The sequence below is a fragment of the Arachis hypogaea genome, chromosome 10 (assembly GCF_003086295.3).
Source record: "Arachis hypogaea cultivar Tifrunner chromosome 10, arahy.Tifrunner.gnm2.J5K5, whole genome shotgun sequence".
Taxonomy (NCBI): Eukaryota; Viridiplantae; Streptophyta; class Magnoliopsida; order Fabales; family Fabaceae; genus Arachis; species Arachis hypogaea.
Window position 1 is genome coordinate 39,845,304 of NC_092045.1, and position 12,356 is coordinate 39,857,659.

General features: G+C 30.7%; 1 long non-coding RNA gene across 3 annotated transcripts; it reads right to left on the reverse strand.

Annotated features, from left to right (window-relative positions):
* Positions 1-358: 358 nt before the first annotated feature.
* On the reverse strand, positions 359-4,867 carry LOC112715577 (uncharacterized). 3 transcript variants are annotated; one of them, XR_011866605.1, is made up of 4 exons: positions 4,194-4,330; positions 1,315-2,194; positions 994-1,073; positions 546-753 (listed from the first exon to the last, which is right to left on the reverse strand). It is a non-coding gene; the product is annotated as an uncharacterized lncRNA (long non-coding RNA). The 3 variants fall into 3 exon arrangements; XR_011866606.1 differs by lacking the exon at positions 1,315-2,194 and having other exon boundaries at positions 359-756; positions 4,194-4,867; XR_011866604.1 differs by lacking the exon at positions 546-753 and having other exon boundaries at positions 889-1,073.
* Positions 4,868-12,356: the final 7,489 nt, after the last annotated feature.

Here is a 12,356-nt window from a genome sequence, read left to right on the forward strand (position 1 = left end):
TTACTAGCCAATAAATTACTACATACAACTTTCAACACTTACTTAAATAGATAAGTTAGTTGATTACTCAACCAACCCAAGTTGGTTTACTTCCCTTCAATTATTAAAAGGTCACACTAAGACAATTAACCACAACAAATTATGTCAAAAGAAGAATGTCTTAAAATTCATAGTGACCACAGAGAGGTTGTGATTTCAAACCATATACATGGAATTCATTACAACACTGTACTGCAGACATAGAAAAGGGACAAATAATCAAATATATGTTCAAACTTGGGAAGATTTCAATAATAAAAACTTTAATATGCTGGGATATATAACACATTAATAGTTTTATATCCTAACACAATCTATATGCTGCAATTGATTTCATAACATTACATACAACAAGGCAAAAAGGAACCTTGCTTTGTTATTACCAAGCTAAAGTAATATCTTGGAAGCACGTTTTGTCAACTCATCAATAATGTTACTCAGGGGTGATAGCATTAAGACAAAGATGACAAGATTTTGAAAAAAGAAAAAGAAAAAAAAAATGCAAATGAATTGAAACACATTCTATCACCATATGATATTATATACAACAGTGTTCTTTCAATTTCATTACAAATAAAAACAATTGTACAACAAAGCACTCACATGGCACCATCAACATCACTGTTACTGTGTCCACAGACTCTAGGATCATCATTCTTTCTATTTGTGTCACCCTTGCCACTCCTTTCATGTAATGCTGATGCCACTTTAGCCCTTCTTTAATTTCAACAACAACAACATAAGCCATTGATGTTCAAGATCATTTGCTATAACTAAAATAGCTCTATTTTTATACAGTGTACATTTTTTTTTTACACGGATAATGCTATGGTGCATTGTAGATTTCAATGAGAAGTGAAAATTGCTCTTTTTATAATAAAAAAAATTACCAAAAATAAAAAAAATGATCATGTACAATGCACATATTCTCTACAAATTTAGTGAAAATCTTACTCTTCACCAAAGAAATGCTCTTTTTACACATGCAGTTTAAATTCTCCAACATCCTTCAGGTAATTCAAATTAACTCCAATCTGAAAATTCAGTGGAAGACAAGTATGGAATGATCAAAAGTCAAAACATTTTAACCTAAGTACAGTTAGAAAAAAATATATACACCGAATGACTATAAGTAATTACTGCTCCCTCTGATTCAAAATAACTGTCAATGTATCACTTTATCTCTAGAGAATAATCAAAAACAGGATTGCGTATCGAATGAGAAAATGATTAGTAAATGATTCAACAATCAGAATATCCAGAAGTGATGCTGACATGTTAGTTTTCCAGTTAGCTACGCACTCTTTGATGAATGAATGAATGATGATGCAACCAGATATTTGGCTTTCATAACCCCACTTATCCAAGAAGAGAAAGATGCAATCCTACAATGGATTTCGTATATATTATTACAGCATCCCTTAAAAGGAAAGTTACTGATATGAATGATAACTACAATAAGTGAGTGTCAATTGATTGAGATCAGATAAATGATACTCAAGACTTATCACCATAACGGCATAACAGTTAACACTGACAGTTTTCTTGAAACCTTAAGTTGAACTGAAACGTCCAGAATATTAACTGAAAATAGGAAACAAAAAATCCAAACAAGAAGGGACAAAAGACTGTTATTGCCAAAATAAAGAGGCATGAGATTGATACCGCAACCAGAAATTTCAGGAAAGTTGCATTTTCTCAATAAGGAAAGAATTAAAAATAAAACTCTTCAGTGTGATTAAATGGTAATCTCAAATATCAGCTCTTTTTTTCAGATAAAAAGAAAATGAAAAACTATATCTTAGTAACAAATAATATCAAGTTATCAACTTCAATTTACTGATAGCAGATTAGCAGTATTCTGAATTTAACAGATTGATGGTGAAAGTTGATGCATCTACACTCTTCGGACCCTGCCAAATGGGGCTGTAAAGAAGTGAATAACTGCCATAGTCCAAAAAATGGTTTCATGCCCATGAAAGACATTATAGTTTCAAGTTAACGTTAGCGAAGAATAAATCCACAAAAAAAAATGTGAGAATAATTGTATGCTACAAAAGCTTGTAGTATATGTTGCAAATACTTATCTCATTAACCAGTAGGATCTGAAGTCTTCTACCTATGACGTTAAGTCCTTTCCATGAAACAATCACCTCTACAAGAATAGATGTTTTTAATAATTGAAACTTATGCCAAAGTTATCAAAGTTGACAACATGTTAGGGACTTGGGTATTATGGGGTGCTCAAAGTCCCACATCGAGTAGTATGGGATGCTTGATGTTGTATATAAGGAGAGTGGTTCTTCCCCCTTAACAGCTAGCTTTTAAGGTGTGGTTTCCCACTTTTCTTAGATACTTAACAGCACCCCATAATACCCAAGTCCCTAACAATACACCGGCCCTGGAGAGCCGACGTCCACGGCGGCTTCACTCTATCGACACTGACCCAACGGTAGCCACTTTGCTACGGTCTATCAGTATTCGGTATTCACCTTAATCCAGATACCATTGTTAAGTATCTAAGAAAAGTGGGAAACCACACCTTAAAAGCTAGCTGTTAAGGGGGAAGAACCACTCTCCTTATATACAACATCAAGCATCCCATACTATTCGATGTGGGACTTTGAGCACCCCATAATACCCAAGTCCCTAACACAACACATTTCAACAACACAGAAAATGACTCAAACTGATATTGAATAATCCAACTGCCATGGGGTTAAATAGTCCATTTAATATGGTGAAATCAGCCATTGTCTAAGAAGTTACTAGCAGTAGCAGCAGATACTTTTGCTTGGGTCTAACTAAGACACCTATCATTAATGCAGAAGTTAAGTGTAGAGTTTTGAAGACTATGAACTGAAACCATATGGTAGTGGTACAGCACAAAGAGTGAGGGTTGATTTAGAAAAATACTTGCATACTCTTTTAAGTACATTTAATTTAATGCAGGTTTTAGGGGCAACCGTAAGTCCATGGTCCCTCATTCTTGAAGTTTTATTTGGTGTTCTATGGTGACTATGGTTATACAGCTATGGTGGCTATGAAGCTTTAGTAACACCTAAAAATGTAGCTAAAATCAAAGTCACATTTTTTTTTACTATTTAGCAACACTTTTAATTTGAAAAAATAAAAAAAAAATATGATTAAATTAAAGAATGTTACTTTTAAGTCCATCTAGTCTTTAGACGAGCAATTATTGGAGCCAACCTATGAGGCACAAAAGCTACATTTGTTTCTGACACAAGACAAGACAAGATAGTGAGAACAAGACAAAAATGATAGAGATATAAAATTTTGTATTCTTGTATTTTGTTTGATAATAAACTAGATGAACAATAATAAAAAATGAATAATAAAATAGAAAATGAAAAATAATTTGTGTCTCTTGTTAATGTCTCTGTGCTTTTCTTGTCAAGATGAACACAAAATACACTAGTTCAGTGTCTCCATGTCTCATCTGTCAAACATGATTTTGTGTCTCTGTATCCCTGTCTCAGTATCCCATCCCTCTAAACAAACACAGCCAAAAGGACAGATGGCGTTACCAAGAACCGGTTGTCTAAATTTTATAGCCACCATAGCGGTTGTAATCATAATCACTATAGAATTCACCTTTTTATTTATCTTATAACGATTACTATACAAGGAAAACAAGTGGTTGCTCTTTCTAGCACATATACTATATGTGCTCCAAAAATATACAAGAATATCTTGTTGATCTTCAATGCTAATGCATTTAACCTGGAGTTAAAACAAAAAATCATCTGTCCCTTTTGAAATAATTTGACAATAAAAATGGATTCCGATTCACATGTAACTTTTGATAATGTGACCATAAAACAATCCTTTCTTTGGCCAAACATCAATTCAATCATGCTGACCTGCTATTCATTTACTTCCATGTTATTTTAGGAAAGCGATTCTCAGATTTAATAAAACATAAACATATGCATAACAAACCCTATGATTTGAATCACCTGATTTTTTTTTTTCATGGCGGTTTACTATGTTTTTTTTCTTTAATTTCAAAGATACATGTATTGATAACAAAGAAATATAAATCAAACATTACACGCATGGAATCAGCTAAATCAGTACATAATTAAGAAAAATTATAATCACTATCACAAAAGCAATGGTAAAGCACTTACTTCTCTAATCTGAAATCTGTGATCTCTCTATGAATGGAAGCCACCGCAAGTAGGTCCTAAATCCTAATTGCTATTGTTGTCACCGCTATTTATACATCTTTTCTTCTTCTTCTATTTTTTTTTTTTTTTACCTTCTTCTAGATGCAGAAGCCATTTTCAATTTTTCACCGCTTTCTTAAACGACGTCGTAATGCGCAAATCGGGTACAGCAGAGAACAATTGCAGCGGTTTTTATTTTTTTTCTTTTGGTCTTGGGCTAGCCCATGATCCCTTCCCGAACCCGAACACCCAACCCACCCTGACCCAGAACCCGGTTTCCTATTCTAAGTTCCTAACAGAGCTGTAACTAACTCAACTCAAGCTGGATGGCTGTGGAAGATACATCCCCTCCAATGCGGCAATGCAAATATCGTTGTTCTTCGGATCTGGACTTTAGTGAAATTGTGGCTTCGCTTCCATCACTGCCTCCGCCCGCTCGCCGCCGTTTCCTGTGTCGTTGCCTTCGGCCGCAGCGACGCCTGTTGAAGCCACTGTGGCGTCGGGTTTCGGAGCAGATTCGCCCCCTGGATCTCTCCTTCATCGAGAACGAAGACTCTCCTAGATGTGGAACTTGCTCATTAAGATACATTAGTTGGGCAGGATAACCCTATTTTTGTCCCAAGGCATCATTAGTTGCTCATTTAAGATACATTAGTTGGGATTCCTCTTTTTATGGGCCTTATTTCGGCATCATTTATGCTCTGTAAACAAACTGCAAGCTAATAGCTAAAGCAAGAAAAAAAAAAAAAAATCTAAAGCAAACTCTAAAAGGCCAACAAATGAACTAGCTTGTAACTCCAAGTAAATCCTCTTAATTCTTTTCTATTAGTTATTTGGTAAGGATTTACATCTTTTAAAGTTTAAATTTCACTTTAGAAAATAAAGTATGATCTCTTTTCATTTATTTTATAGGTGGGACTAAAAATAAATATAAAAGAAAAATTATTCAAGATTACACTTTACTCTTTAAGATAAAATTCAAATTTTAGAATATTCAATTCTATTTAGTAAAACATGACTTTTATTATTAAATACTTTTTTCATACTTTTTTTAATTTCACTTAAAAAATTAAGATAAAAAATATATTTTACCAATTAATTAACGAAAATAAATTGAGAGAATCCACTCTCTTTATAAACAATAATAATAATAATCAAGACTCCAATCCAAGACACACGAAAAAAAAAAATTAATAAGGCTCCAATCCAAATGAATAATTTGTAAAACTATATTTGTCATAAAAATTTCCACGCAGATAAGGTTTTACTTAGTGGAGGATTTGTTGGCCTCCAATAAAACTATATATATGGTTCGAATCATGAGCTAAACTTAGCAATTAGAATATAAAAGCCATAGCAGTGTTAGAGCGAGTGTTTGTGTGTCTTGTGTAAGAGTACAAAGTTCTATATTAATAGTTGAAAGCCTAATCAAGTCATCTTCTATTCTTCTTTTATCATAGACATATATAGTTAATGACTTGAGCTAGATGCACGTACTTTTTAACAAATATATTAGTCGTTTCAAATAATAAAGTGATGAGTAGATATCATTCTTATGAAAAATTGTCAATTACAAAGTTTAACTTAATTAAATTACAATTTGGATAATAAAATCTTGAGAAGTAGACGAAGAATTGAACAAAGAATAGTAGAGACTTGGCAGGTGATGACGGCAATTACAGGCATATAAGAATAAAGAACTATGAGGATAATGATGACGACTACAAGGAAGGAGAGGTGACAATATAAGGCAACAAAGGTGATAATAAAATTCAATTTTGCATGTTCAATTGTATACTTTTTAAAGAAGAATCCTTTCGTCTTCTATACAGAATTATTTCATCTTTCTCATCCTATAGTTCTATTTTATAAGTTCAAGTTTTTATCTTGAACATGTAATTATTCGTAAATTAAATTTTTTCGTATTTATAAAATATTCTCACTTATAGATAAACACAATAAGTAAAATCAATTACTGTTTAATAACAATAATAAACACAATAAGTTACAATAAATTTCAATCTATAGATAAATTAATATGCTAATTTTATAAAAAAATATCAGATGTAATTAGGCTTTATTCTACAACACACCTCAATTTTGTTAAAATCAAACTAAAAATTTTAAATTAGTACACTCTAAATGGTCGAAAAACCAAATCAATTAAATTGAATAACAACTCACCATCAACGTAATGACAGTTTTAGAATCTTGATCGGAACTCGAAGGAGTAAGACATCATAGAGAGAAATTTCGATAAAAAAAAGGCACAAGTTTAGTGGGAGAATGGAAGAAGAAGAATGGCAGCAGAGTGAGAATTTAACATTTTATTTTTCCGTTCTAAACACGTAATATTAAGAAGACGCAAAAATTAAGAAAATTTTTTCATTTGTTTTCTCTCTTCATCTACTTACTATAACATTCTTATTTATTATTAATGATTGCTAATTAATAATTTAACCATCAAAATATTTTACGTGATATTCTTTCTATAAGACTAATTTATTATTTATATATAAATATAAAATTAAGTATTCTGAAAATAAAGGGAAAGCTTGCTTCATTTACTCTACTTCTTTTTTCTTATTATTATTTTATGTCATTACAAAAAAGATCAATTTATTCTTTATAAAAAGATTTTGAAAAAAAAGTGAAAGAAGCAGTCTTACAGAAAGATATATCAATAGCGTCGACTAACCATCTATCAACAAAACCTTGTCGACCGAATATATCCATACCAACCAACCACTTATGACTTACATTAGCCATTTAATTAACTGTCTGCCTACTAAAAGACCTAAATGAAACTACCGACATCGACTAAACGATAACTCGACAACTTATCATGCCTACAACCAACACAAACACCTGAAATTACCACTAGCTTAGCCAATGTCGGTGGAATGACATTGGTTGATCATCGACAACATTTTACTACCTAACTCAATAAAATTTTGACAACTGTTAGATGATCTCGAATTATGGAAGTCGATTATTATCACCTGTCTACAAATGTTTATGATTCGACTTTGGATCACTCTCTTAACTCACAAATCTCAAGAGTTTTTTATCTTGGTCTTATTGGATCATGGAGAGTTCTGAGCTCATTCTTAAACACTCTTTATTAAGTATAGAGTATTGTACACTTTGTTAGTTTGTTAAAGTTAAATTTTTCATTTATTATATTTTATTTGAATGGTCTAAATTTAAAAAGATAATCTGTTAATCAGATTAATCATTTTGTTTTATAAATTTTGATTTTGTTTTGTAAATATTACATATTGGGCTCAAATTCAAAACAAAAAAATAGTATATGAATATTAAAAGTAATATGTTGGTACAAAAAAAATTACTGAACTTTAGAATTAAAATAAATAATTTATAAAATATAAGTTAAAAATTCATGCACCAAATTCAGAAAAGAAAAGATATATTAGAATCTTAGAAAAAAATAATATTAAATATATTTTATGTATATAATATTAAAATTTAAATAAATTTTATTTTATATGAAAAAAAATTATAATATTAAATATGAATGCAATGATAAAAGATTTTGTGATATATAAATTTAATATATATACTCATGTAAAAAGCAAACAAATATATAACAATTTTATGTTGTGGAAAACAAAATTATAATATTAAATATGTACGCAATGATAAAAAATTTTATATTATATAAATTTAATCTAAAAAATATATATACTTACGTAAAAAACAAACAAACATATAATAATAATAATAATAATAATAATAATAATAATAATAATAATAATAATAATAATAATTTCGTTAGTTATTTATCTATCTAAAGCTAAACGTTGTTTCTTAAATATAAATAAAATTATTACACTGTGTTTGGATGATAGACTAATACTAAGAGAAAGACTGAAAAATAAAAATTGAAAGACGATAGAGACCACATAGTTTTTTGTGTTGTATTTAGTGTAAAGTATATAAGATTGAGTTATTTTATTTAAGATAAATATAAAGAGTAAAACAAACAAAAATAGTTAAATATATTTTTTTGGAATGGGATATTTTAATATTTTAAAATTAAAATATAAAATTTTAAACATAATTAAACAACTTTAATTTTAAACAAGTATTTTATATTTCCAAGATTAATCCTAAAAGACTATTTTAATATCTTAAAAATTAAATATAAGAGTATTTTAATGTTTTTAAAATTATTTTAAATTTTTAATTCCTAATACAATTAAATAATATGAATTAGTTCTTATAAAATTACTTTAGTATTTTTAGTAACATTCAGAACTTGTGTTCTTATAAAAATTAATTACAAGGGTATTTTAGCTTTTATTTAAAGTTTAAATTTATATTTTTTAATATAATTAAAAAATATTTATTTTCAAAAATATTTTAATTTTTATTATAAAAGGGTATTTTAATGATAAATTAATATTGAGTAATATTACAAATGGGTCCCTAAGGATTTGGCCACACGACAGATTTGTCCCCCAGAAAAATTAACTAAGTCCCCAGTCCCCAAAATTATTGTTAAATATGTGCCATATACATTCCTGCTCCAAGTTTAGCCGGTTAACTGAACACTCTCTCTCCTAAACGCCAGCTTTTGTGCCAGTTTGGGTGTTTAACTCCCATTCTTGTGCCAGTTCCGGCGTTTAACGCCGGGCAGTTTTGAGCTGATTTGAGACGTCGGTTTGGGCCATCAAATCTCGGGCAAAGTATGGACTATTATACATTGCTGGAAAGCCCAGGATGTTTACTTTCCAACGCCGTTGAAAGCGCGCCAATTGGGCTTCTGTAGCTCCAGAAAATCCACTTCGAGTGTAGGGAGGTCAGAATCCAACAGCATCTGCAGTCCTTTTCAGCCTCTGAATCAGATTTTTGCTCAAGTCCCTCAATTTCAGCCAGAAAATATCTGAAATCACAAAAAAACACACAAACTCATAGTAAAGTCCAGAAAAGTGAATTTTAACTAAAAACTAATAGAAATATACTAAAAACTAACTAAAACATACTAAAAACGTACTAAAAACAATGCCAAAAAGCGTACAAATTATCCGCTCATCAGCATTCATGAGAATCCAGAAAGTCTAAACCTTGTATGTGGTATTCCGAGTAGGATTCCAGGATTGAATGACTGTGACGAACTTCAAACTCGCAATTGTTGGGCGTGATGACAAACGCAAAAGAATCAAGGTATTCTATTCCGACATGATCGAGAACCGATAGATGATTAGCCGTGCCGTCACAGAGTATTTGGACCTTTTTCACTGAGAGGATGGGATGTAGCCATTGACAACGGTGATGCCCTACATACAACTTGCCATGGAAAGGAGTAAGAAGGATTGGATGAAGGCAGTAGGAAAGCAGAGATTCAGAAGGTGCACAGCATCTTTATAGGCCTATCTGAAATTCCCATCGATGATCTACATAAGTATTTCTATCTTTATTTTCTGTTTATTTATTATTATTATTATTCGAAAACTCCATAACCATTTATTATCCGCCTGACTGAGATTTACAAGATGACCATAGCTTGCTTCATACCAACAATCTCTGTGGGATCGACCCTTAGTCACGTAAGGTTTATTACTTGGACGACCCAGTGCACTTGTTGGTTAGTTGTGCGAGGTTGTGAAGAAAGTGCTGAGTTAGTAAATGCGCACACCAAGTTGAATGCCATTATAAGAGATCTCAATTTCGTGCACCATGTTTTTGGCACCGTTGCCGGGGATTGTTTGAATCACAATTACGTGCAACAACAGCGCCAAGTTTTTCTGATCCGGCAACAACACCAAGTTTTTGGCGCCGTTGCCGGGAATTGTTCGAGTTTGGACAATTGACGGTTCATCTTGTTGCTTAGATTAGGTAATTTACTTTTCAAAAAACAATATTTCTCATCTGTTTTCGAAAATTATTCTAAATTTTTAAGAATGAATTCTAGTGTTTCATGAAGCATGTTGCAGCCTGGCTGGCTGTAAAGCCATATTCAAATTCTTTTGGATTGAAGCTTCCAACCATCAGCATAGAGGCAAGTTAATTGAAATATCAGCTGTTGTATGACTGATTTATATCCTAAAGCTGGCTGGCTATTAAGCCATGTCCAACCCTTGGATTGGAGCTTTAGGCTAACATTGAAAGATTGCTGGAATTCTTCTTAAAAATTTTGAATTTCTTATTTTCTTTTTCCTTTCAAAAAATATAAATAAAATCCTAAAAAAAATTTTAAAAATCAAAAAAAATTTTTGTATTTCTTGTTTGAGTTTTGAGTCAATTTTTACGTTTGGTGTCAATTGCATATTCATCTTGTTCTTGCATTTTTCGAAAATTCATGCATTCATAGTATTCTTCATGATCTTCAAGTTGTTCTTGGTAAGTCTTCTTGTTTGATCTTTAAATTTCCTTGTTTTGTGTTGTATGATGTTTTTCATGTGCATTTTGCATTCATAGTGTCTAAACATGAAAGATTTCTAAGTTTGGTGTCTTGCAGGTTTTCTTTGCATCAAAAATTTTTCAAAAATATGTTCTTGATGTTCATCATGATCTTCAAAGTGTTCTTGGTGTTCATCTTGACATTCATAGTGTTCTTGCATGCATCATTGGTTTTGATCCAAAATTCTCCCTTTTTTTGGTCATATTTGTGTTTTTCTCTCTCATTATTAAAAATTCAAAAATAAAAAAAATCTTTTCCTTAATTCTCTCAAAATTTCGAAAATTTGAGTTGACTTAGTCAAATTTTTTAAAATTAGTTATTTCTTATAAGTCAAGTCAAATTTTTAATTTTAAAAATCTTATCTTTTCAAAATCTTTTTCATAAAAATCAAATCTCTTTTACTTTTATCTTATGATTTTCGAAAATTTAAAACTATTTTTCAAAATCTTTTTCTTATTTTATTTCAAATTTTCGAAACTTAACTAATAAGTAATGTGATTGATTCAAAAATTTGAAGTTTGTTACTTTCTTGTTAAGAAAGGTTCAATCTTTAAATTCTAAAATCATATCTTTTAGTTTCTTGTTAGTCAAGTAATTAATTTTAATTTTAAAAATTAAATCTTTTTCAACCATATCCTTTTAATCATATCTTTTTGTCATATCTTTTTCAAAATTTTATCTTTTTCAAATATTTGATTTCAAAATATCTTCTTATCTTCTTATCTTTTCAAGTTTGATTTTCAAATCTTTTTCAAACTAACCAATTAACTTTTGTTTGTTTCTTATCTTTTTCAAAACCACCTAACTAATTTTCTCTCTCTAATTTTCGAAAATACCTCACCTCTTTTTCAAAATTCTTTTTAATTGATTAATTGTTTTAAATTTTAATTTTAATTTTATTTCTTATCTTAATTTTCGAAAATCGTTAACTCCTTTTCAAAATTATTTTCGAAAACTTCTGTCTCTCATTTTATTCTATTTATTTATTCATTTACTAACACTTCTCTTCATCTCAAATCACTGCCCCTATCCTCACCCTTGTGTTTGAATTATTCATTCTTCTTCACTCTTATTCCCTTTTCTTCTTCTACTAACATAAAGGAATCTCTATACTGTGACATAGAGGATTCCTCTTCTTTTTCTATTCTCTTCTTTTTCATATGAGCAGGAATAAGGAAAAAGGCATTCTTGTTGAAACTGATCCTAAACCTGAAAGGACTCTGAAGAGGAAACTAAGAGAAGCTAAATTACAACAATCCAGAGACAACCTTACTGAAATTTTCGAACAAGAAAAGGATATGGCAGCCGAACCCAACAATAATAATGCAAGGAGGATGCTTGGTGATTATACCACACCTACTTCCAAGTTTGATGGAAGAAGCATCTCAATTCCTGCCATTGGAGCAAACAATTTTAAGCTGAAACCTCAATTAGTTGCTATAATGTAACAAAACTGCAAGTTTCATGGACTTCCATCAGAAGATCCCTACCAGTTTTTAACTGAGTTCTTACAGATCTGTGAGACTGTTAAGACTAATGGAGTAGATCCTGAAGTCTATAGGCTCATGCTTTTCCCTTTTGCTGTAAGAAATAGAGCTAGAACATGGTTGGAATCACAACCTAAGGATAGCCTGGACTCTTGGGATAAGCTAGTCATGGCCTTCTTGGTTAAGTTCTTTCCTCCTTAAAAGCTGAGC